General features: G+C 44.4%; 1 protein-coding gene across 3 annotated transcripts in view; it reads left to right on the top strand.

Moving 5' to 3' along the window:
* The window catches only part of PDE7A (phosphodiesterase 7A), a 1,945,501-nt gene that overhangs the window by 1,184,569 nt on the left and 737,962 nt on the right, over positions 1 to 22,970 (top strand). The window lies entirely within an intron of this gene.

The raw sequence follows: 22,970 nt of genomic DNA on the forward strand, positions 1-22,970 counted from the left end.
TTTGTAAATGCTAATTCCTAACTATATATGGTCTATAACCTATGGTTTTTTCAGTGAATTTTCAAGGTTTTGTAAATGCTAATTCCTAACTATATATGGTCTATAACCTATGGTTTTTTCAGTGAATTTCAATGGTTTATTAATAGCAAATATCATAAGCTGTCGAATGTCAAGTACGTGGTAAGAAAAAACATTTTCCTGTTTATGCACACTGATCTGCTTTGAATGCTGCCCCCCCCCTCATTTCTATTAGGAGTACTCTCTCTTTGCAGATAGTGAAGGGTAGTTAACGCAGGCCTTTGCCCCCGTTGTAATCCGTCGTGCCTGCTTCTCTCTCCGTTTGATTGATTGTTATCCAAGCATTTACTGTTTTAGAATTGGTTCTCTTTGGTTCATTCTCTATTTACAAACAAGCACAGAGTCGCAATACTCTGTTTAGTCTTTGCAGATAGCGAAAAATCGTGTAAAAAAACAAAAGGAATTGAGCAAAATCAGTAGGCCACTAATGGGATCTCTTTTTGACCTCGCTAAAATAGAAACATTAGGAACAACCCCTCATGACAAATACGAAACTAGTGAGATGAACTGAACTCCACACCATGATGGCTGCAAGACAGCTCGGCTCCGCCACCCACCCCGCCCAAAATAACGATAAACTCTATGCAAATATATACAACACACCAGCAAAGTAACAGGGTAAAACATTTTATTAAACAACTATTTACATAACTATTTTAAACTTTTTGTTGCCCGATCCGGCTAGCTCAATCGATCGAGCATGAAACTCATGCACTCTGATGATTCAAAGTTTTGAAGAGTGCTTGTAACACTGTCTGAAGCCTATTTGCACTTGCTTCATCTTCACTATTCTAAAAGTAAGTGGGGGCTGTTTGAGTACGTTACTGCATTTGTAAACAATGTGATGCGGTGCCACCCTGAACCGCTTAACGGAGGCCCCCGAGGGACGGTGTGATGGCGCGGACTCGGAGGGGGCGCTTGGCTCCGGCCCCCTCCCCAAGTCGTGTTCTCCTGGTGTGGCCTGAGTTCGCCCCCGACATAGGTGGCCGGCTCCCGGGATCAAGCGGAACTTTTTGCCTTTTGGTAACTCTTGCATTCTTGACCTTGTCCCACAATCCGTTTCACCTAAAGACACGCTGTAGTGGGGCGCCCCTTTACCATTTCAGTTGCCATTCCGCCCGCTTTTGCTACACTGTGCCTCTTCCGCTATTCAGCTGTTTACCGCCCGCTCTTTCGACTACGTCTCGCTCACCATGTAGTTGAGTTGCTCCCGCTCTTGCGGTGCAGCGATAGGCGGCTGCCACAGGACTCTCAAAATGGCGGCCGGCTCTTCAGATTTGGGCGTGGTCCACTAAAATGGCCCTGCGACACCTTGGAACTCGGACGCTTGTCTGCTAGAGCTTGGGCTCCATTCTCGAAAGCGTCCCCTCAGCCTTGAAGATTCTACAAAAGTCTTGGGGGCCCCCGACTCCCGCAGGCTTCTGGTGGGGAGCGGCTAGCATGATTGCTCGTGGAATGGCCACGACGGAGCTACGAAATGGTGGTGCTCTCATGCTAACGCCAGCTTCAGTCTGAAACATCCAGAAACTCTGTAGACTACCAATTCGATCAGTTCCGGTAGCGCCCCAACGTGACCCGGTAGAGAAGAACTTGCCCTCCCCTCTTTGACTGATGGTTCTTGTTGCCTGTCCCTTCTGTTGTCATTTAACAGAACTATTTAGCCTGCTGAAAGGGGTTGTGTTCCGACCGCTGGTTGGTGGAGACATTTTGACTATATTCTGGACCTGCGTTGTCGCGTAATGCGTCATATGACGCGCCGCGTTAGCGCATCCGGAAGTGATCCGGCGCGCAGCGCGTAACGTAAGCATAACAGATCATGTAACTTGTTAATAAAACTTTTCATTGGTTCATTTTACTTTTCTTATTCTAATGATGAAAGGCTTGGTCATATGACCTAAAAATTACGCTTTTTATTACTTTCGAACATTATTTTTTCTTAAACATATGTTATAATGTTCCAGGCTAATGTACTTTCCCGGAAAATTTACAACTGTCCTGCAAGTAAAATATATTCCTTTTTCGAGAAAAAGGGCGTTTCTTCGTCCCATGACGGAGCCGTTGAGCAAAAGAGGGTCGGCCTGCTGTCTTAGTCGCCGATACGCCAGAATATCAGATTCTTATCGATCACTTTATGTTGCAGGAGTAGAAAATACAACAACCCTTGACCATTTATCTTTACTGCGTTCCTGCGTATTATACCTTTTACCCTTCATGTAATTCGAATGCTTTATTTCACTTGCCTTTTACTGATTCTAAAACAGTGACTATTATTAAAAACTTTACCAATGTAAATACTACTACCATGTTTTCTTTTAAAAACCTTTATTGTGAAAATGTCAGTATACAAATACGGGCCTATAACCACGTGGGCCGGCCACGGAGCAAACTGTAATCGTATATGATGAGTAGACATTTACACTGTAGAGGAACGTAACGGGCGGGCCATTAGGTTGCAAGAACTAAGGTGTCTAACAGTTGCGGAATCGGTGGACGTACATTTTATAATTAAAATACGACAGGGCCAGTTACAATAAAATTATCTAGATATACATTTGCGGGCAAGTACCATGGGTGACGTTAATTCGAACTTTCACTAGTACAGTAATCAATAACACATCAGAACTTAATATCAATAGGGATGTCGAAATATTCAATCAATTCTCGTCCCCGCCCGCCATGTGCTTCAAAACTGCATACGTATCTCGTGATTTCAAGGTTCTGCAACCAGTACACAACAACGAGTTACGAGTCCCATTTATTCCGGCGCCATTTTGGGCGAGGACGGGCAGGTCCAGGATATAGTCAAAATGTCTCTACCAACCATCGACTATGATGATGTTCATATGCTGTATTTATTAGAGTAACACTCATCTGTCCACATGAAATTAATTTACCACAATCTAAACATGTCATTTTAATCTTTCCAAAGTTCTTCTAAATATTTGGGACCGTTTCCCTTGCCTCTGATGCTGTCAGTGCCAGTTCTTTGATGAATGTACTGGCAGGTCGGGGGTTCTCCTCCAAATCTCTCTTTTATGCAGCACTATAATTAATCGGTGCCACCTCTCCATATGACGATGCATGGTATAGTTACCATAACTATATTTTTTTTCGGTTCCTCTGGAGAGTACATCGTGGCAGATGAAGCGTGTAACGTACCGGGAATTTACCTTTTTTGCATGTAGAGGAAAGGAAAAAAAATTAGAGCGTCCGAGTTCTAAGGTGTCCCAGGGCCATTTTAGTGGACCAGGCCCAAATCCAAAGGACAGGCCGCCATTTTGAGAGTCCTGTTGCAGCCGCCTGTCGCTGTAGCATCAAGAGCGGCCGAAACTCAGCTGAATGGCAACTGAAACGGTAAAGGGGCGCCCCACTACAGCAGACGAGCCTCCACCTGGCAAGGCCCGTTCACGCCGCCTCCCCCCCCCCCCCTTCGGGCACCCCACGCCGTTATTCGGAGCAGGATTGTAGGATGGCCACACCAATGCGGCAACTTACTAGACACCACCTCGGTGCCAACCGAATCTCAGCGCCTTGTGGTGTCTTCTATTCAGAAAACATTGTTGTGCTGCCTTCGACCTATTCGCCGCAAGTGCGCACGCAACTCAGCTGCATAGCTTGCTAGACACCACCTCGGTGCCATCCGGATCTTGGCGCGTTGCGCTGCCTTTGGCCCCATTCGCACATCGGTCCGCTACTGACGCCACCTCACAGGCCAACGGGGCGCCCCACGCCGACTTTCAGCATTGTAGGATGGCCACACCAGTACGGCAACTTGCTAGACACCACCTCGGTGCCATCCGGATCTTGGCGCGTTGTGCTGCCTTCGGCCTATTCGCACATCAGTCCGCTACTGACGCGAACTCACAGGCCAACGAGGCGCCCCACGCCGACTTTCAGCATTATAGGATGGCCACACCAGTACGGCAACTTGCTAGACACCACCTCGGTGCCATCCGAATCTTGGCACGTAGTGAAGCTGCAGCAGCTGCAAATAAGCTTCAGACAGTGTTACAACCGCTGCTCAGAACTCTCAACTATGACACCACCTCGGTGCCATCCGGATCTTGGCGCGTTGCGCTGCCTTTGGCCCCATTCGCACATCGGTCCGCTACTGACGCCACCTCACAGGCCAACGGGGCGCCCCACGCCCACTTTCAGCATTGTACGATGGCCACACCAGTGCGGCAACTTGCTAAACACAACCTCGGTGCCATCCGGATCTTGGCGCGTTGTGCTGCCTTCGGCCTATTCGCACATCGGTCAGCTACTGACGCTGCCTCACGTGCCAACGGATTTTCTACGCTTTTTATACCCTATGCCGCATAACAGGTCAGCATGAAAGCACCACCATCTCGTGGCTCCGTCGTGGTCATTCCGCGAGCAATCATGGCAGCCGCTCCCCATCGGAAGCCTGCAGGAGTCGGGGGGGCCCCCAAGACTTTTGTACAATCCTCAAGGCTGAGGGAACGCTTTCGAGAATGGGGTCCAAGACCTAGCAGACTAGCGTCCAATTTCCAAGGTGTCCCAGGGCCATTTCAGTGGACCACGCCCAAATCTGAAGAGCCGGCCGCCATTTTGAGAGTCCTGTGGCAGCCGCCTATCGCTGCACCGCAAGAGTGGGCGCAACTCAGCTGAATGGCGGATTTTGACACAGTGGACCAAAAGCGGACGGAATGGCAACTGAAACGGTAAAGGGGCGCCCCACTACAGCAGACGAGCCTCCACCTGGGGAGGCCCGTTCACGCCGCCTCACCCCCCCCCCCCGGGGCGCCCCACGCCGTTATTCGGAGGGCGGCAACTTACTGGACATCACCTTGGTGCCATCGTTCTGCTGCCTTGGAACTATTCGCACAACAGACCGCTACTGATGACCCACCCCCCGCGACGCCCCACGCCGGATACCGAAATCAGTGCGGCACCCAGGCAACATCACCTGGGTGCCGTCCAGAAATCTGGACGTTGTGCTGCGTTGGGACTATTCGCACAACCGACCGCTACTTCCTTCTTTTTCCCTAAAAATGTTTAAATGTTTTTACTGTTTTTGTTTTGTTGTATATATTTATAAGTTATTAAAGTTTTATAATCCTACTACTTTGTTGGAGTGCTATATATTTTTAACGTGACACATAATTGTAAAAACTTTGATGTACAAAGAGGCATCCCTGGAATCTTCCGCTTCAGGCTCGGTCCCCTCCCCAATCGCAATACAGAATGGTTTTCAGATAGTAGGAACGCGTGTGGTGTGACGGATCTCATCGGGTGTGGGCCTTGATCTACTATAACTCCTTTGAAGAGGGGTGATTCTTTACAGCTGGGGCCATAAACTACATCTGCAGGGCTAGCTGATAGCCTGGGACCGGCCTGGACAATCGGACACAGAGGAAGAGGAGTGTCAGAGGGTGCGGTAGTGAATAGGGCGAAAGGGAGGTGCCGGACAGGCACAGATTGTGATTCTCAGGGAAGAGCAGCGCAGATGGGGGGAGGTTTATTGCCCATGCGTAAGACAGAGAGCGGGGGTGACCAGTGCCTGGGGGAGATGCTTGCGAGGGTGGGGAGCCATGCTAAGGATCGACAGCGTGCAGAGAGTGGGTCTGGTCAAGGCATCTAAAATGGCTGCCGTGCACGACAAAAGTGTGGCATTTGAAAAAAGGCAAGATGGCGCAGACAATGTTTATCAACACTTCCTGAGTTCCTTCGAATCGAACGTTAACAGACGTTATCTCTACCACACTACCGGTCCCCCTGGGCTTAAACGCTGAGATGGTAGGGGCTGCATCCCGTGGAGATAGGCCGAGACGTCACTCAGCAGAAAAAAAAGGAAAAAAAAGTCTATAAACATACAATAAGTTAAAAGTCAATCATTCTTGTTTCCTTGTAGTACGCTCCCCAGGCCCGCGGGGCCCTTTTAAAACCTCCACATCAAACTTAGGGGGTCAGGGAGGATCTACTATGCCCCCTTATGGTCATTTGCCCCTTCGCTTTGGCCTCCTCTTGTCTCTCGATCCTACCGAGAGACAAGATGGCGGCCGCTACGGACTGTTTGGAATGTTTACAGACGCCGGAGAACCAATCAGCTTCGCTTCACAAAGCTCCGTAACGCGAAAAGTACGCGAACCGGAGCGCTGCCCGGTCCGCTGTTACAGATATATATCTTTTTTTGAACGTTAATTTCTCAAAATCCACTGGAGCACATATATTGAGACCTAGCAAAGGCACATCGGGCTACCAGTCCCTACAATTTTGCCAAGTTTCGTGCAAATCCATTCAGCCGTTCGGGCTAAAAGTGAGGCCAACCGCCCTATGGAAATTAACATTGGAAAAACGCGTTTTGGGACCCCCCTTTTTTCTCGGCTCCCCCTTGACGAACCCCCCCCCAAATTTCCAGGGGCTGCTCAGAAACAAAATGTTCCATTTTCCTGAAAATTTCTGCCAATTCCGTCCACAAACGCCAAAGTTATTAGACATAGAATTTTCAAAAATCCCATAGAGAAAAAATCCTAACTATATATACCTACTGGCGACCGCCAGTAGGTAATATATATATATATATATATATATATATATATATATATATATATATATATATATATATATATATATATATATATATATGTATATATATATGTGTATGTTTATATATATATGTTTTTTTTTCATTTATTCTTTAAGGCATAGGTAGCTGTAGATAACTTGCTTTGCACACTCTTGCCATCTAGTGCTGGGCTCAGAATGTTACTGCTTGTTTGTCTTAGAACATGTTCTTTCGATTTCAAGGTGCCTCGGGATGCCTCCCCTGAGTCCCACAGTGCACCACAACAGACTCCAATTTGGATAGTCAGGGGCAAAACCCTCAACGAAGCTTCAAGATTCTGCAACGCCCACTAACTGTGAGACAGTTTGGTGCTGAAACCCAGTTTTAATGTGTGGAATCGCTTGAGGTTGAAGCCCAAGGCCCTTCATTGCAAAAACGAGCCCAAAGTTGAGCTAACTTTTGACGAGTGATGCAAAATGTGATTTCCTAGGAAGAGGATGAACAGCCAGACAGCAAGCAGTGCACCATGTTAATCAATGCTGACAGTGGACGATTAAATGTGTTGTCTCCTTCCTAAGCTTACATTCCACGAAGAAAGAAGAAACTCACATTTCAGGGGGGCATTTCTAAAGTGGCAATGCCTGACCCTGTCCGCAAGCAAAATGAAGTTAACTATGCCCTGCTTCTATCCCAAGTATAGGTGTCACCACATGGTTCCCATTTAGATTCTGATCAAGTACATTATTTTGACCCCCTGTCAAGTTATCAGGAGCCAAGGCTCATTGGTGATCAGGAGGCAGCTCGGTGCAAACTTAAGAATGATCCTCAGCTTGAAACCTCCTTTGAATGTATTTTGTGAAAACTTCTCCACCAGATCCTATCACGGCTTATCATTCTTTTATTGTAAGAGCTGTACCACTTCATAAAGACCCAATAGTGGTGAAGGAGGAGGAGGGATATTTTTTGATTGAAACCCTGTCTAATCGTTAAGCCGTACTTGGTTCCTTACCAAATTAAAAAAGATGCTAGGGTTGTTCTACAGAAAATGTAAAAGATCACATCTGGTTTATTTGGTTTACTCCCCTGGTGGAGGAAAAATTAACCTGTACCACATGACCCTATTGCATTCTTGGGCATGTCCCACCAGACTTCAAGTTGTACTGCACACTGCGAGCCAAGGAGTCGTTATGGACAGCACAGGCAATCCACGGCCTCCAGACAAGGATTAAAAGCTGCATGGAAAAGGGTAGCTTAGGGAGCTGTGAAATAGTGGTGAAACCTAAGCTTCATAGCATTACTAACCAGATAATTATGCAGACCAGTGAGAGACTTAGGGGCTATGCTTAACACTTCCTTGACACTTATAGGAAAAGAGCTACTGATCATGAAGGGAAAGCAAATCAAATGGAAACATTTATTATGCCTTGATAACAGGAGATCAAGCATCCAGATACGTTAATAGCATCCTACTCTTACACCGTGCTTGGCCTAGAGTTTGTCTCTAGACCAGAGCTGCAACCACACCTTGTTTACCTCTCTTCTATCCTCAGGTTGGCAAGATGCTGAAGATAATAAAAATAATTTGACTCTGTAAAGGCTAAGTGGATACTTCAGCCCCAAAAGGCTAAAATTGCTTTTGTTTCAACAAAGGTGGCCCCCAAAGCACGTTTCCCTGCCCTTCAAACCCAGTACAACAGTCCTTTCATGAAAGCCAGCAGTCCGAGAAAGGGCAATGTCAACAGGAAGGGTTGTGTTGAAATGGTCAAGGCAAGGTTAGAGCTGCTCAAAGTAGAGGCACCGCTCCTATCAAGCAATGATCAGCTGGTCATTCTCAAGGCCTTCAGGCATTTGTTTAGGTAAAGGCTGGTGTTCTATATGGTATGGTGGAGGAGTCAGACCACTTAGTACTTTCCATCTTCGCCTATGGCTATTCTATAATGCCACACTACCCCTCCCAATATACCACCACGCCAATACAACATAACTGTAGAACATCGCATGCTTCTGCTGGAGGAAGTCCGAGCACTACTCCAAAAGCGAGACCTAGTGATCCTCTCCACACAACTGATAGGGATGTAGTCACTCTACTTTCTCATTTTCAGACTGCAGCCCATCCATGCTTCCAGTGCACTCAGTTGCTAATTCCTATCCAATTATTTCAAGAAGACCGCCAAATTCGTCATCCTTCTTTCAAAAAGGTGATTAAATGGGGAATGTTGATCTTGGGGATGCCTACTTCTACATCCTCATTCATCCAGCTTTCTGCCAGGAGTGCTGCTTTGTGTTCAGTGGGGTTCAATATAAATACAGGTTACTACCCTTTGCAGTGATGACCGCTCCAAAGGTGTTCATCAACTATCATCTGGCAGTTGTGCCAGCACATCTACAGCACAGTCATGAACATGTATTTCCATACTGGATTAAAGCAGCCAAGCACAATGCCTCGCTTAGACAATATTGCTCCTATATCAATTACAATTAAATCATTCCTATATAATTGAATATGTCACCAGCAAACGCAAGAGTTTCCATGAGCCATAATCGTGCAGTGGTGGGCAAATCTTACCCCAGTTCAGAGAGAGAGAGATGGTGTTCCAAAGTCAGCTTCCACTTTACAACTGCAGGGGTGGAATCCAACTAACTGATTTCCTGGCAGTTTGTTTCTCAGCCCACAGCTGCAAATGACCATCACAGTTGCTTTTCTGATGGTTTGGGTTGCTCACAGTCTAAACCCCACGATTCAGGGTCACCAATGCCTTCAGGAACTTCCCCTTCACATCAATATGTTACAACTCCAGGCAATGCAGCCAGTCATTCAAGCTTTCCTTCTCCACATTTGCATCTAAGTGATTATTTAAACAGACAACATGACAGCGCTGTTACATACTGAAACGAGTTATGTCCCTCAAATATTTGGCGTTGGGCTATATACCAAGCACAGATGCTGGCGAAACATCTCTCAAGAGAGGGCAGTGACTGCTGAATTCAGCAGGAGTCATGAGCAAACACATGAATGGGAGTTTAACCCTAGGGTGCTTAATCAATACTTCCAGAACTAGGGCACTCCAACAATCTGTTTGGCATCCGGCGTTCTCACAAGAGGCAGTGTTTTTCATCCTGGTATCCTGACTTGCGGTCTTTGGGCAAAGCTGTAATGATCATCAGTTCAGGGATATTTGCTTATGCTTTTCCACCTCTCCACTGATATCATATGTGACCAGGAATGAGGCAAACCTCTGACACTCCTTCTTATGGCTTGAATTTGGGCAAGTCAGTCTGGTTTTTGTTCCCGCTTGATATGTGTATTTACCTCTGAGAGAAGATGCATCTACATCTAGACCTGCTCACATAGCACAAGGGCAACTGCTGCATCGGATCCCAAATTGTTGTGATTAAGCATTTGAAGTCTTGATATTTGCATATTTACACTTCCTAGATAAGTGCATGTAAATCTTGAGGGAGGCTAAGAAACCTTCAACATGAGCATGCTATGTTGCCAAGTGGAAGAGATTTGTACTTTACCATAATAGTTTTAACATACATTCATTAAAAGGCACTGTATAAACTATCAAAAAGGGTTATCCCCTCTGTGTAACTGCCTTAATGGAACCTTTACATTGCCCTCATTTGAGCCCCAAGACAAATTGTTGTCTTTTTCCTTTCTGCTATCATTACCTTGCGCAGAGTAGGTGATTAAGAGGCATTGTCAGTGGAAAACCCCTTTATTTGGATTCATGAGGACCGGATTTTTTCAAGACCGGTCCACAGCTTTTGCCTAAAGTAGTCTTTCCTTTCCATGTTACCTAACCTATTTACTTGCCATCATTTTTTTCAGCTTGCATAGTCTTCTCAAAGTGCTTTACACACTTTAAATGTTAGGAGAACTCTAATGTACAACTTAGATTGTACCAAGTCAGTTATGAAAACCGAACAGTTTTTTGCAGTCCCGCTGCCACATCGCTGCAGCCCAATCCGACTAGAGATGGCCAGGTGGATTGTGAAATGCGTGCTTATGTGCTAAGCTAAGGCCATCCGTACATTGCCACCTGTATTTAGGGCACATTCCACATATTAAATGGGTAATTTCTATGGATTTCCCTGAAAATATTCCCTTAGCAGACATTTGGAAAACCACTACTTGATTGATCATCTACATGTTTACTAAGCTTTACTTTCTAGATATTTAGGCATACCAAGTACCACACGTTGGTTAATCCTTCCTTAAAGCATTGTTTTACACATTATCCACTTCTAATAGCATGATACCTCTTTAGTGCACAGATTCCTCCTCCAAGTGTTTGCAAAGCATATAATGTAGACATGCTGCAACTAGCAAAGTATTTGCAAGTTGTAGTGCTGTAGATTCACTTGCTTCTAACTCCAGATGTGAGTTTGCATAATTTGTGACGTTTTCTCATTTTAAATACTATTTCCGCATTACATTAGTGCAAGTTACAGCCATTACAATGCTTCACACTTGTACTTTACCAGTAGGGGAAAAACACAGTGGTCAGCAGGTGGAGTCCGTGTCCTAGTGCATTGCTGCTTTTCTGAGTGTTATACTAACTAGTCCCCTTAAAACTTCGTAGAAAAACTAGTTTTAATCTGTGCTCAGCACTATTTGGAAAGTGTTTACGAGGCATACAGAGCTACAGGCCTCAAACATATTGTTACAGGTAAGTACATTTTTAATTTCTGTAGGTGATGATATTCAGTCTTGATCAATAACTTCTCTCCATTCTGTTGCCATTTGGCCTTTTGCATTTTATTATTAGACTAACTAGTATGCCACGGTAGACTGGGCTATGACGGTACGCTAGGTGATTATAGCATCAAGAAGGTCCTTTTTTTCATCTTTCTTCTTATGTCCTCTTTTGCCTTAGAAGACCATGACAGAGATATCCAAGGTAGCTCTGCCCCCCCTTCAATTGCACCAACCAGAGATCTGTCTGTTTCAGCCCATGGATGGTGTCCTTTACACAGAACCTGTACTTTTGTGGTTTTCCTGACCCCAGTGAAGTCATATCAAGAGCCACCCGAGTGTTGAAGTAACATTGTGTAGAGGCTTAATCATAAGACTGGTTCATATCAGATTCAAGCCTTTTCTCACACAATAACCAGAAATCTTTTTTTCTTGTTTGGGGATGCTTTATCTAACTTAATTGTATATTTCACAGTTGCTCCAATCTCTCATTGTCAAGGGGACACTTTTTATCCAATTTTTACTAATTTGCCTGCGCGCCAGCGCTTCTGGAGACTTTCACCTTCCTTTGGCTGCCCTGTTGCTGTTTCTGTTGCTGGTCGCAGGGGGGGCCTTTACTGTACGGCTGCCGCCTCTTCTGCCCCGGGACCGCGCGCTGCCCAGGACTACATCTCCCAAGAGGGCAGCGCGGTCCCGCGAGAGGCATGAGGTATCTCTCCCGCCCCCGGGGCTTTAAATCTAAGCGCAGAATACCGCGGCGCGCGCGGGCCCGTCCTTGCCCGTCCTTGCCAGTCCTTGCCCGTCCTTGCCCGAAGTAGCCTGGGCTGGGCCACCCCTCGTGCATTAGTGTTCTGGACTCTCGCGTAAGACCATATTTACATCTTTGTTCCACTCATTAATAAAAAGCCTACATTTGTTACTGTTTCATATTCGTATTAAATACTGTATTACATCACAAGCACTTAGTACCAGTAGAAGGGGGAGGCAATGTCACGGAAAAGGAGGAAACTAACAACAGGGGGGAGTGTCACTGGCACCCTAGACCAGTTTATTTCTAGGGCCAGATCAGCTTTGGAAAAGGAAATTGCCATCACCGAGCGTCGCTTGTCACTGGAACCTCTCTATAATAAACGCTCCTCCCTGGGCCCTATAGCTGCAGCTACTACTCCAGTAAACCATGGAGAGGAAACACCCCATGTTAGGACTACCGTGGGTAACAGAAACGATTGATCACTTGAGGTGTCGCCTAATTTAAATATAATTAGGGAGGCCAGTAACGCTGACTCAAGCCTTCAATCAGTCCTAGATATTGCATCTAACGAGTCACCAATGCACCGCCCAACAAAAACTATAGCAGAAGCCAATTTGTTGGAAACGGCTCAAGGGCAAGGCCCCGCAATTAAAAGGAAACGTGGCTGGAACAGGCAGAAGGGAAGATGCCCAAAGGCCGCGAAAATAGTCAAAACACCGTAAATAACTTAAAAAGCTGCCAAATAGTCGCAAGATGTATTAACTTCAGGCCCTTATATTAATTAACACCCCTCCACCAAATGGTATAGCGGTAGAAAAATCAGTTCCCCCCCTTCTCATTATCCCATTATAATGAGGGGCTTATGGAAAAAGTTGAACATCTTATGAAATCCCTTATGGCCCCACTCCTGGAAAGGGTCAAGCGGATTTGCGAAAAACTTGAGGTCTTAGAGCAAGCAACGACATCTAGTTATAATACCTTAAGGCAATTTGTAGACCGCGCACATAGCAAGAACGCGGAAAGTCAAACACATTCCAGAGACCCAAATAGAGATCCTAACAACATAATCCCTATACCCTTAGTCTCAGGGATTCCAGCTGTTAAACAACCTAATAACATTGAGGAGCTTAGTAGGCTTTCTGGGGGGGCGACTGTGGTGGCCGAGAATGAGGGTCCACGAGTAGGGGAGGGTGGGCTGGCTAAGGCTACAGAACCTGTGGGACAGGTGAATAAAATTATTTGTGCAGCTAAGGAATTACCCACAGCCGCAAAGCCTAAGAGAACATTTCCACATATTAACTTACCCCCACAATCATCCCCATACACAGTAGTGTTATTTGGTGTCCCGGAGCTAGATCAAGAAAAAACAGAATCTTACTCTGAATTAAGATATAAAGTAGCCCACTGGTTAAATGAGAACAGGCCTGTTCCGTTAAATATGTTTGGAGAAATCTTATTTGTCTGAAGATTAAGCTGGGTGGGCCACAGAAAAAAAGATTTAAGGGGGGATTGCATCATCGTTAACTTTAGGGACAGACGGGTGGTTCGCCACATATGCAACTGGTTCCATCAACTTGGAGACGGTGGTATTCATACCAGTGACCTGAGTTTTTTTTTTTATCCCCAATTCCCCTCTGCACCAACAAACACACCCTACTGGGGAGTATTGAACACAGAAATGATAGAGGGCCATAGAACTAGATATAATATCCCGACCTCTAACCACTTTCATATGCTCTCCGAGCTAGAAGGGGTGGACTGACTTGGTATCGATGGTTCGACTGCTAATACAATTTCTAATTTGGTGTATCTGACCCCCTCTTCCAAACACTTTTCCCCTGTCACTATCAACACTACTGACACACACACTCATATTGAATATTCTCCAGATCTAACAGCTAATTTGGGCCAAATAAATGTCAACAACGAAGAAATCATGGCCACTATGACCCAGCATAGTCCCTACGAGGTAACTACTGGTTTAGACCCTGTGACTGTTAGTACTCAGGAAAACCTGTCCTTGAGCATATTATATTGGAACGTCGCAGGTTTGCGCACAAAGGTGGTGAACGACATCTGGCTAGATTTTGTTCACAAGTTTAGCATTCTTTGTATGCAAGAAACGTGGGCTACGTCAGAGATACACTTAGTGAGTTACAAAACCTACTTTTCCCCAGCGTTACCATCACCTTCGGGCAGAGCAAAGGGTGGCTTGACCATCTTTGTCTCCAATGTTTTGCAGATTGAGAATCGTCCCAAGTAAATTGGAATTAAATTTCCAAATAATCACCCCGCACTTGAGTAAAAACAATGTACTTTTAATGGTGAATTTTTATAATGATCTCCCTGCAGGTGACCTAATAAAAGTAATAAAAGAAATATCCTTCTCCCTTCAGGAATTAACTAACAAAGCCACTAAAGAAGTGGCAATAATTTGGGGAGGAGATTTTAACCAAACCCTGTGTAAGAACAGTGATAACAAAGTCTGTGGCATTATGGATGAAACCGAAAATCCGGTAACCGATTTCCCTCGTACTCTAATCGGGGACTGTCTGAATGAAACTTTTTGCGGTTTAGATCTGGGTCTCGCAAACGACATGGTGAATCCTTCCGTACCCCTTAATCTCACCTTTAATGGCAGAGGAAGGTCAATCATAATAGACTTTATCTTCTTCTCTTCCAAAGCTGGCTCTCAAGTCCTGAACTATAAGACCCACGACATCATTATCAACTACCATTATCCAAAAAGTATCACTTTAAAATCCCTAAAGGAACCTGACAGGCATGATATTATGAGGACCCTTGGGCAAAACACCATGACGCTAGACAGACTAAACGGGTACTCACTTAAGTGGGAGAAAGTGGACCCGTGGGAAATCACCACGAGGGTGTTTAGAAACTCTGGGGCAGAGATTAAAAAATGTCTCGATCCAGCCACTACCAACGAGGGAGTTATGATTAACTTTGCAATTGTGACAAAATCAATTAAGGAAGCCCTCTTTGTCAATCTAAAAACTAGTAAGCTCAGAACTAAAGGATGGTTCAATATGAATTGTACAGACGCTTATCGGAAACTGAAAATAGCCTTACATAAAACGGAAAGAGACCGAAATGAAATTGCTACCCTCAGGAAGAATTACAAATGGGTCTTAAAAAATAGGAAGAAAAATCAGAAAAAAGATCTCTGGGACCAACTGCACAAATCATGTACCCTGAGAGACAGCACCTCTTTTTGAAAAGTCGTTAAGCCCCCCTTTCTATCAGAACCGAGGGACAACCCCAACATTGACGTTGCGATAAACGAACAACTATGGGTCGAATATTTTGAGCGGATATTCGGCATTCCCTTAAACGGACAGGTAACGCAAAACCCACAAGTTTCGCCCAGCTCTGGCCCAAAACAAACCCATTTCCGTTGGCCATTGATATATCGCATGAAGAGGTCGAGCTTGCATTGTTGGCCAGCAGGAATGGTAAGGCGCCAGGCCCCGATGGGGTTCCAATTGATCTCTTTAAATTTAACATGGATCTGTGGACCCCAATCTTAACGAGGGTCCTGCGAGCATCATGTGCCTTGGGACTCGTGGTCACAGTCTATCCTCGTCCCTATTTTTAAAAAAGGGGACCGACAATCGCCTTCCTGTTACCGTCCTATTTCTTTGCTTGACTCTCTGGGGAAAGTGGCTGGGAGTGTTATTTTAGAGCATCTCCAGCAGTGGGCGGATGACAACAAAGTTTTATCAGACTTACAATTTGTGTTCCGTGAGGGACTGGGCACCACAGAACAAGCCCTCAATCTGTCTCTCCTAATAGGTAAATATGTAAATGCGAAGGGGGGGGGGGGGCCCTGCACATGGCGTATGTTGACTTGTCGGCAGCTTTCGACTGTGTCAGCCACACCAAACTGTGGTCCATTTTATTGGACATGGGGGTAGAGGAGTCTCTTGTAAATTTCTTGCACGAATTATACTCCGACGCGACAGCCAGAGTGAGGTATGGCATGGGGGTGAGCTAACAAAGTTGTTCAGGGTAGAGAGGGGAGTAAGGCAGGGTTGTGTCCTGGCCCCGTTCTTATTCAACCTTTATACCAATGGCCTGGAACATGCCAAAGTAACAGGGTGCCAGGACCTTCCTGCCATTAATAACCGCCCAATACCGGCATTACTCTACGACGACGACGCTGTGATTCTAGCCCGCACCCCCCTGGAATTACAACGTGCCCTCGTGAAATACAGCACTTTTATGGCCAGCCTGGACCTGAAAATTAACATTAAAAAAATGTTTATGTCCGCAGGCTCCAGGTTGAGGAAAACGAAGGCCATAATTATTGACAAACCAAAACTTGAGAGCACAACCACATACCCGTATTTGGGAATTGTTATTGACCACAAATGTTCTTGGAAGCACGCCATTGGGTCTAGGAAATTGCTCTTTATGAGGGCGACAGTTGCCTTGGTTAATTTCACAACTTAACTGGGCAGAAGGCCTGCTGTTGAACTCGTAGAGATATATAAGGCTAAATGTCTAGCCACTGCAATATACGGGCTGGTGTCTGGGGATACGGGAATGTTAAAGCCCTAGAAATGGTGTAAAATAGTTTCTTAAGATTCCTTCTTGCTGTCCCACGGGGCACAGCGACCTACGTATGCCACTTGGAATTAGGTCTGCCCTATTTGACAGATTTAGTTAAAATCCAACCTCTTGTACTATGGCACCGTATTTGGTCCTCTAGTGAAACTATTTTCTCTCAAAGGTTCGTACAGGACTGTATCTCCCTAGAGAATGCCCATTGGATTGGATGGATTGCCTACATTAAAATAAAATTTAACGATTTGGGCCTGTAACAATATTATCACTCTCCCACCTTAATTGCCGTACTCTCGAGAAAATCATTTAAAAAACTTTGCTTGCCGCATCTAGAATCACTGCGACTGGCTAACGAGGTTAGCAAAACTACAGTCCAGCATTCGTTACTAACCCAAACAACTTTGACCATCCAACCTTACCTAACTTTTAATTTTTCAAGTCATGAAAGACTGTTATTAACTAGGTTTAGATTGGACATTTTTTACCGTTTGGTTACTTTCCCTACTATTAACGATTGGGCAAAGTATTTACAACCATGTCCTTGTGACTATATCTCTGCCCAATCCACAATCCACACAATCCTATTTTGCAAGTTTTACTATGATCCAAGGAGACGCTGGCTTATGCCGATTTTAAAAGTTTTCGACAGGGCCGCCCCGCTTTCCTCACCCTCCAATTGTTGGATGTAGAATGCTTTGCTAAACCCATAGCAAAATTCTTGAGTTTTGTTATTAGGCACAGGCGAAACTTAGACTAATTTGGGATTCTGATTTTTATATTGATTTGTTCAATTCCAGGTAGCGTTTGTTGCTTCAATGCTACAAACTACCTAACCTATGGCTGGAGTGACCTCTCTAATTCTCACACCATTTTAAAAAAAATAAACATGAGACCAAGACCACCAAAGCTGCCACGTCCCTACTAATGGCCCTGGAAGATCCTGGGACTTGCTTCTTTACTGCTACATATATTCTCAATTCATTTAAGGCAAGGAAGAGTATGGTATTTTAATCCCAATATATTTATTCATTTTAACCTAGCTTGACGCAGATATTTTAGCACATTGCACTTTATTGTACATGTAATGGTGGTTTTCCTTATTATTTGAACTCATTTGCCTCTAAGTGTTAATCTTTACATCAAAGCACTTTGCACTTTATATTACCTGTATTAGCTTTTCTCTTTTTATTGTAATATCATTGCTGCTATGAGCTAACTGTTTTACTAGACGACATGCATTGAATCTATTTAGCTGCTAAATATCAATTGTTTACGTCCAAGTACAGCCAAGCAGTTTTTGCACTTTATATTATCTGCATTACTTGATTTTTCCCCTATGGTAACTTTATCGTTGCAAGCTCTTACCTTTTTTTATCCGGTGACATGTCTTGAACTAATAAGAGGGATACGGACCTATAACGATTTCTTTTTATTTTGTTATGCATTATGTGTTTGCTTTTATGATTGTTTGCTTCAATCGAATAAAGCTATATTTGATTTGATTTGAATTACTCCAATCTCTCATTGTCAGGGGGACACTTTTTATCCAATTTTTACAAATTTGCCTGCGTGCCAGCAAAATCAGGTAAAACCCTAACTTTCTTTAACAGATATAGAGTCCTACAATGCTGGGACCCCCAAGAAGTCCAAGGTTGTGCCTACCTGGAATTCTGTTCCAAGTATGAGGCAAATAGTTACTCACATCTGCTCAAAAGGGTGAATCATTGGGCATTCCAGGAACATTTGAATGTCATCTATCTTCTCTTGAGCACATTTGTTGCATTTAGGGTAACACCTTTCCCCAGTGTCGAGAGCCTCAAGGGTGTCCAATAAACTCTGTGGAGACAGAAAATTAGATTTTTCCTTAAGTTTGCAGCCTGCACTGTTGAGTACAAGATGTTACAAGATACTTGCCATAAATCTTTTAACTGGATCCCCGGCCAGCTCCTTTCCCACAGATCCGTCTGTAGTCTGAAATCGCCCTCTGAGAGATCCATCAGAGGCCAATAAAGGTTTGCCACCTCCATTTTTCCTTGCGACTTTCTGAAACAGTGCAGGCTCTAACTCATTTGGGGATCCAGTATCCATTCCAGCTGCTTAATACCAACTTTTCATTTGAAGATACTTGAGTCTGGATAGTTTATTATCTGTGATCTCCAACCACTTGTCCCACGAGAGAAAGATTCCATCCTCCACTAACTGCTTCCAGCACATCATACCAGCCTCCATCATGGGTGCCGCTAGGGTATCCTGTGTCCACTCCGTGGAGCCAGTTGCGTCCCATATTGGTGCTAGCGCTCTGAAATAGTTTATTTTAAGCTTTTTTCTAACTTTGTGCCAAGGAACTGCTAGGCTATACAAAGTCTTGAGAAGTACCTTTTTAAAGATTCTGGGGTCCCCCAATTTATAAATAAAACCTTGCTCTCCTCCCATCTGACCGCATCACTTAACATTTTCCAAACGTTTGAATCATCTGGTTCATTGAATAACATTTTACTGTTTTTCAGGAGAAAGCCCCATGCATAGAAGGATAAATCTGGTAAACAGAGACCCTCTTTGTCCTTCTTTCTACACAGCTATTTCCATGAGATTCGTATACCTTTAAAGGCCCAGATGAAACTGCCTTTCTTGCATTGTAGTTTCTAGAGCCATTCCTCTCTAAAAACCAGTGGGATATTTTGGAAAAGAAAGATGAGTTTCTGGAGGATCATCATTTTTATTAAGTTCACTCTTCCAATAACTGTTAATGGTAAATATATCCAATCTGTCAATGACTTACAGATTTCATTAATAATTCTTTTTTAAAGTTCCTCTCTGGGATTTTATCAATGTTGTGTGTGACCTGAATACCCAGATTTCTCATCTCCATTTTTATATTCCTTTGTAGTGGGTTTATATTCCAGGCCATTATCTGTTTTAGTTTCATTTACTTCATAGCCTGAAATATATCCAAATTGCAAGGTCAGATTGTACTGTGCAGGGAGTGTTGTCGACAAGTCTGAAGTATACACCATCAAATCATCTGCGAACACGCCACCTTCTTCTCCCTACCATTATAACTAAAGGGGAATATTTTAACTTTTCAATTTTTCATGGCTACAGGCTCAATATATAAGTTGAAAAGAAGAGGAGATATAGGGGTCACCATTGTCTAGGTCCGCTCATGATCTTGAACGGGGCAAATAAATTCCCATTCACTAAGAACTTCACAGTTGGGTTCTGATATATCAAGTCCACGGTCCTACAGAAGTTCTTACCCAGATTACACAGCCCTAATATTTTCTACAGATAGGTTCAATTTGTGGTGTCTAAGGTGATGATGGCCAAAGAAATTTTGTAATGCAGTCTAAATCTATCCCCCAGTTAGGTTATAAGTTAAGTCTTGAATCCCAAAGCTTTTTTGATCCTCATGTATAAGAGTCCCCACCACTCATTCAGGCTTTCTGCTAAAAGTGTGGCGAAGATTTTAAAATCGCAGTTTAGCAGCAAAATTGGCCTATATGAATCACAGGCATTAGGTGGCTTTGCTGGTTTAAGAATACACGTAACTATGGCTTTGTTCCAGGAAACTGGCATATTTCTTGCCTCCTTAAAAATGTGTGAAAACTGGCTCTCCAATACTGGAGGTGAGGGCCTCACTCAAGCATTTGTAAAGCTCGGCTGGTATCCCATCTGGGCCTGCTGCTTTACATGACTTCCCCGCCATAATGGCCTTCCTGATCTCACTCCCTGTAATGGGACTGTTAATGTCTTACTAATTTTACAAGGATCATCCTGACCCAGCCAATCTTCCACAACTTCTTCTGTGACTTGCAGACCTACCTGGTATACCGTTTCAAAATAATTATGGTGTGCTCCTTCCATTTCTTGACTGGTCGTAAGAGGGTTTCCTGATAATCTACACCCAAGTGCTTTTATAAACCCTCTTGTCTGCTCATTCTTGCTTTTCAAGCTAAGAGTTTCCCACATCCTGTCCTGCATTCAAAATAAGCGAGTTTACTCACTTGCCACCTTTTTAAGTCTTTCTACGTTCACCCCTTCTAGTTCCAGCCTGAGGGATGCTTGTATGAAACTTGATTTCTGCTCAGCCCCTAAAGACAATAATTGATTCTCCAGCCTTTGAATATTCCGCTCTTTCCCCTACCTCTCATCTTTATTTCTTCAGTTTGAATACCTGTATAGATGGTATGTACCCCCTTAAAAAGGCTTTATACGAATCCAATACAACCCCCAAAGGGGTAGTCTCAAGATTATTCACAGAAAACTCCTGCGTCTCCACCTTCAGCTTCTCAATCACAGAATTCTCTAGTAGTATGAGAAGGTCCATTGCCCACTGACTCTGGTCTAGCTTAGTTGGCAAGGCCAAAACTAGTGTTAATGCAACGTGATCCGATAAATGTACACCAAAATGTTTAACATCTTTCACCCAGTTTCTCAAGTATTGATCTAACAGAAAAAATCTAATCTTGATTGATGGCCGTATTTCTAATTATTAAAAGTGAAACCCTTTTTATTACCCATTCTTTCTCTCCATATATACAGCCAGCCTTGCTGTTTCATAGAGGAGTTTAATAGGGACTGCATCTTGCTATTCAGAATCAAAATTTGCCTAGAATTGTAACGGTAAGTTTCAATTCTATTAAGGACTTGGAGGCGAGGATTATGCTTTTCTTCCTTCGCTTTATTATATAAACCAAATCACAGCAGCCAGAAAAGCAATGCAGATGCTCTTTTTCTTTCCAGAACAAAGCAAAAAACATCATATAATGCAATAACAAACAAGTACGTCATGGTCCATGAACAACAACTTACATCAATCCATGGGCAAACATCGCAGCATAGTCCTTCTACACTGTCCATGCCATTCCAGTGAAAAGGTCCTCCATTTTATGAAGTCCTCCTCTTTCTTCGCGCAAGTCACACCTGAATATCATTGATCCTGCTTAGCACCATCATTTCCTGCAACACAAGGAAAGACCGAGGAATTACTCTGTCCATAACCATAAGACAACACCTCAGTATGCACCGTCAAAGCCAAGACAATTCAAGTAATTATTGAAAGCATCATAGTTTATTTACTTCAGTACGGGTGGGTTTGCACCAATAGTGCAACGGGAGGGATAATCCTCGCATCTGAGTCCTTAATAGAATTTAAACTTACCGTTACGATGCTAGGCAAAGTTCGATTCTATGTCGGGACCGGAGGCTCGGATTATGCTTGTTCAAAGCTTACTGACTGCGAACTGTGCCGCATTCACCACTGGTTTAAAATAAAACGTCTTAAAGGTGGAATCGGAAGACCAATCTGCAGCACGCATGAGATCCTCCAAACAGGCACCTAGAGAGAAAGCCTTAGATGCTATCTCACCCCTAACTGAATGTGTCCCAAAGTGTTTCGTGTCAATACCCGCCTCTTGCATGACCCATCTCACCCATCTGGCAATGGTTGGAGAGGAGGCTGCTCTGTACGGTTTCCGCTAGGCAATCAGTAGTTGCCGTTCGCCCGGTGGACGCAATTCAAGGGTCATATCCTCGTAGGATTTAAGACAATTCACCACACACAGTTTGGGCACATCCGTAAAGGCCGGGTACGAAATCGTCCTCTAATCCGATTTGGTGTGACGACCAATTATAAATGTGACCCCTTCCAGGGAAAAAACTCTTGCCGTAATATCCAAGGCGCGGACGTCCGACACTCTGCGACAAGAGACTAGGCAAAACAGCATGGCTAGCTTAGCTGAAAGTTCTTTCAAAGAAAGGTACCTATTCTGTTGCCAAGACAAGAAAAGGTTCAAGACCATATTGACGTCCCAGAGGACAGAGTATCGCGGTTCAGGGTGTAGCGAAAGACGGATCCCTCGTAAGAGACGACAGACCAGCGGATGTTCATCAATTGGAGAACCGTCCACTGGACAATGGGCCGCAGAGATCGCTGAGCGAATCGCATTAATGGAGCGGTAAGCCAGACCATCCGTAGTCAATTCTGCCAGGAAATTCAATGTGGGAACAACTCAGGCAACCACGGGATCCAGACCCCGTCGAAGACACCAACGCAGCCACTTAGTCCAAGCGGACCGATATCGTTTTGTTGTACTATCCGCCCAGGTCTTTGACAAGAGATCCTGAGCCAATCCCGAAAGGCCTGTGAGCGACCAGCGTTTCCGGAAAGCCTCCATGCCATGAGGCGTAGAGAACCCTGACGAATGAGCTGGTGTTGCTCCCCGTCCGGATTCAGAAGAAGATGAGGAAGCGGGGGGGAGTAGGATTGGAAAGTCCCAAGAAAGTTCCAGAAGAAATGGAAACCACACTTGAGATCTTCA

This window comes from Lissotriton helveticus, chromosome 4_1, assembly GCF_964261635.1.
Source record: "Lissotriton helveticus chromosome 4_1, aLisHel1.1, whole genome shotgun sequence".
In the NCBI taxonomy this organism is placed as follows: Eukaryota; Metazoa; Chordata; class Amphibia; order Caudata; family Salamandridae; genus Lissotriton; species Lissotriton helveticus.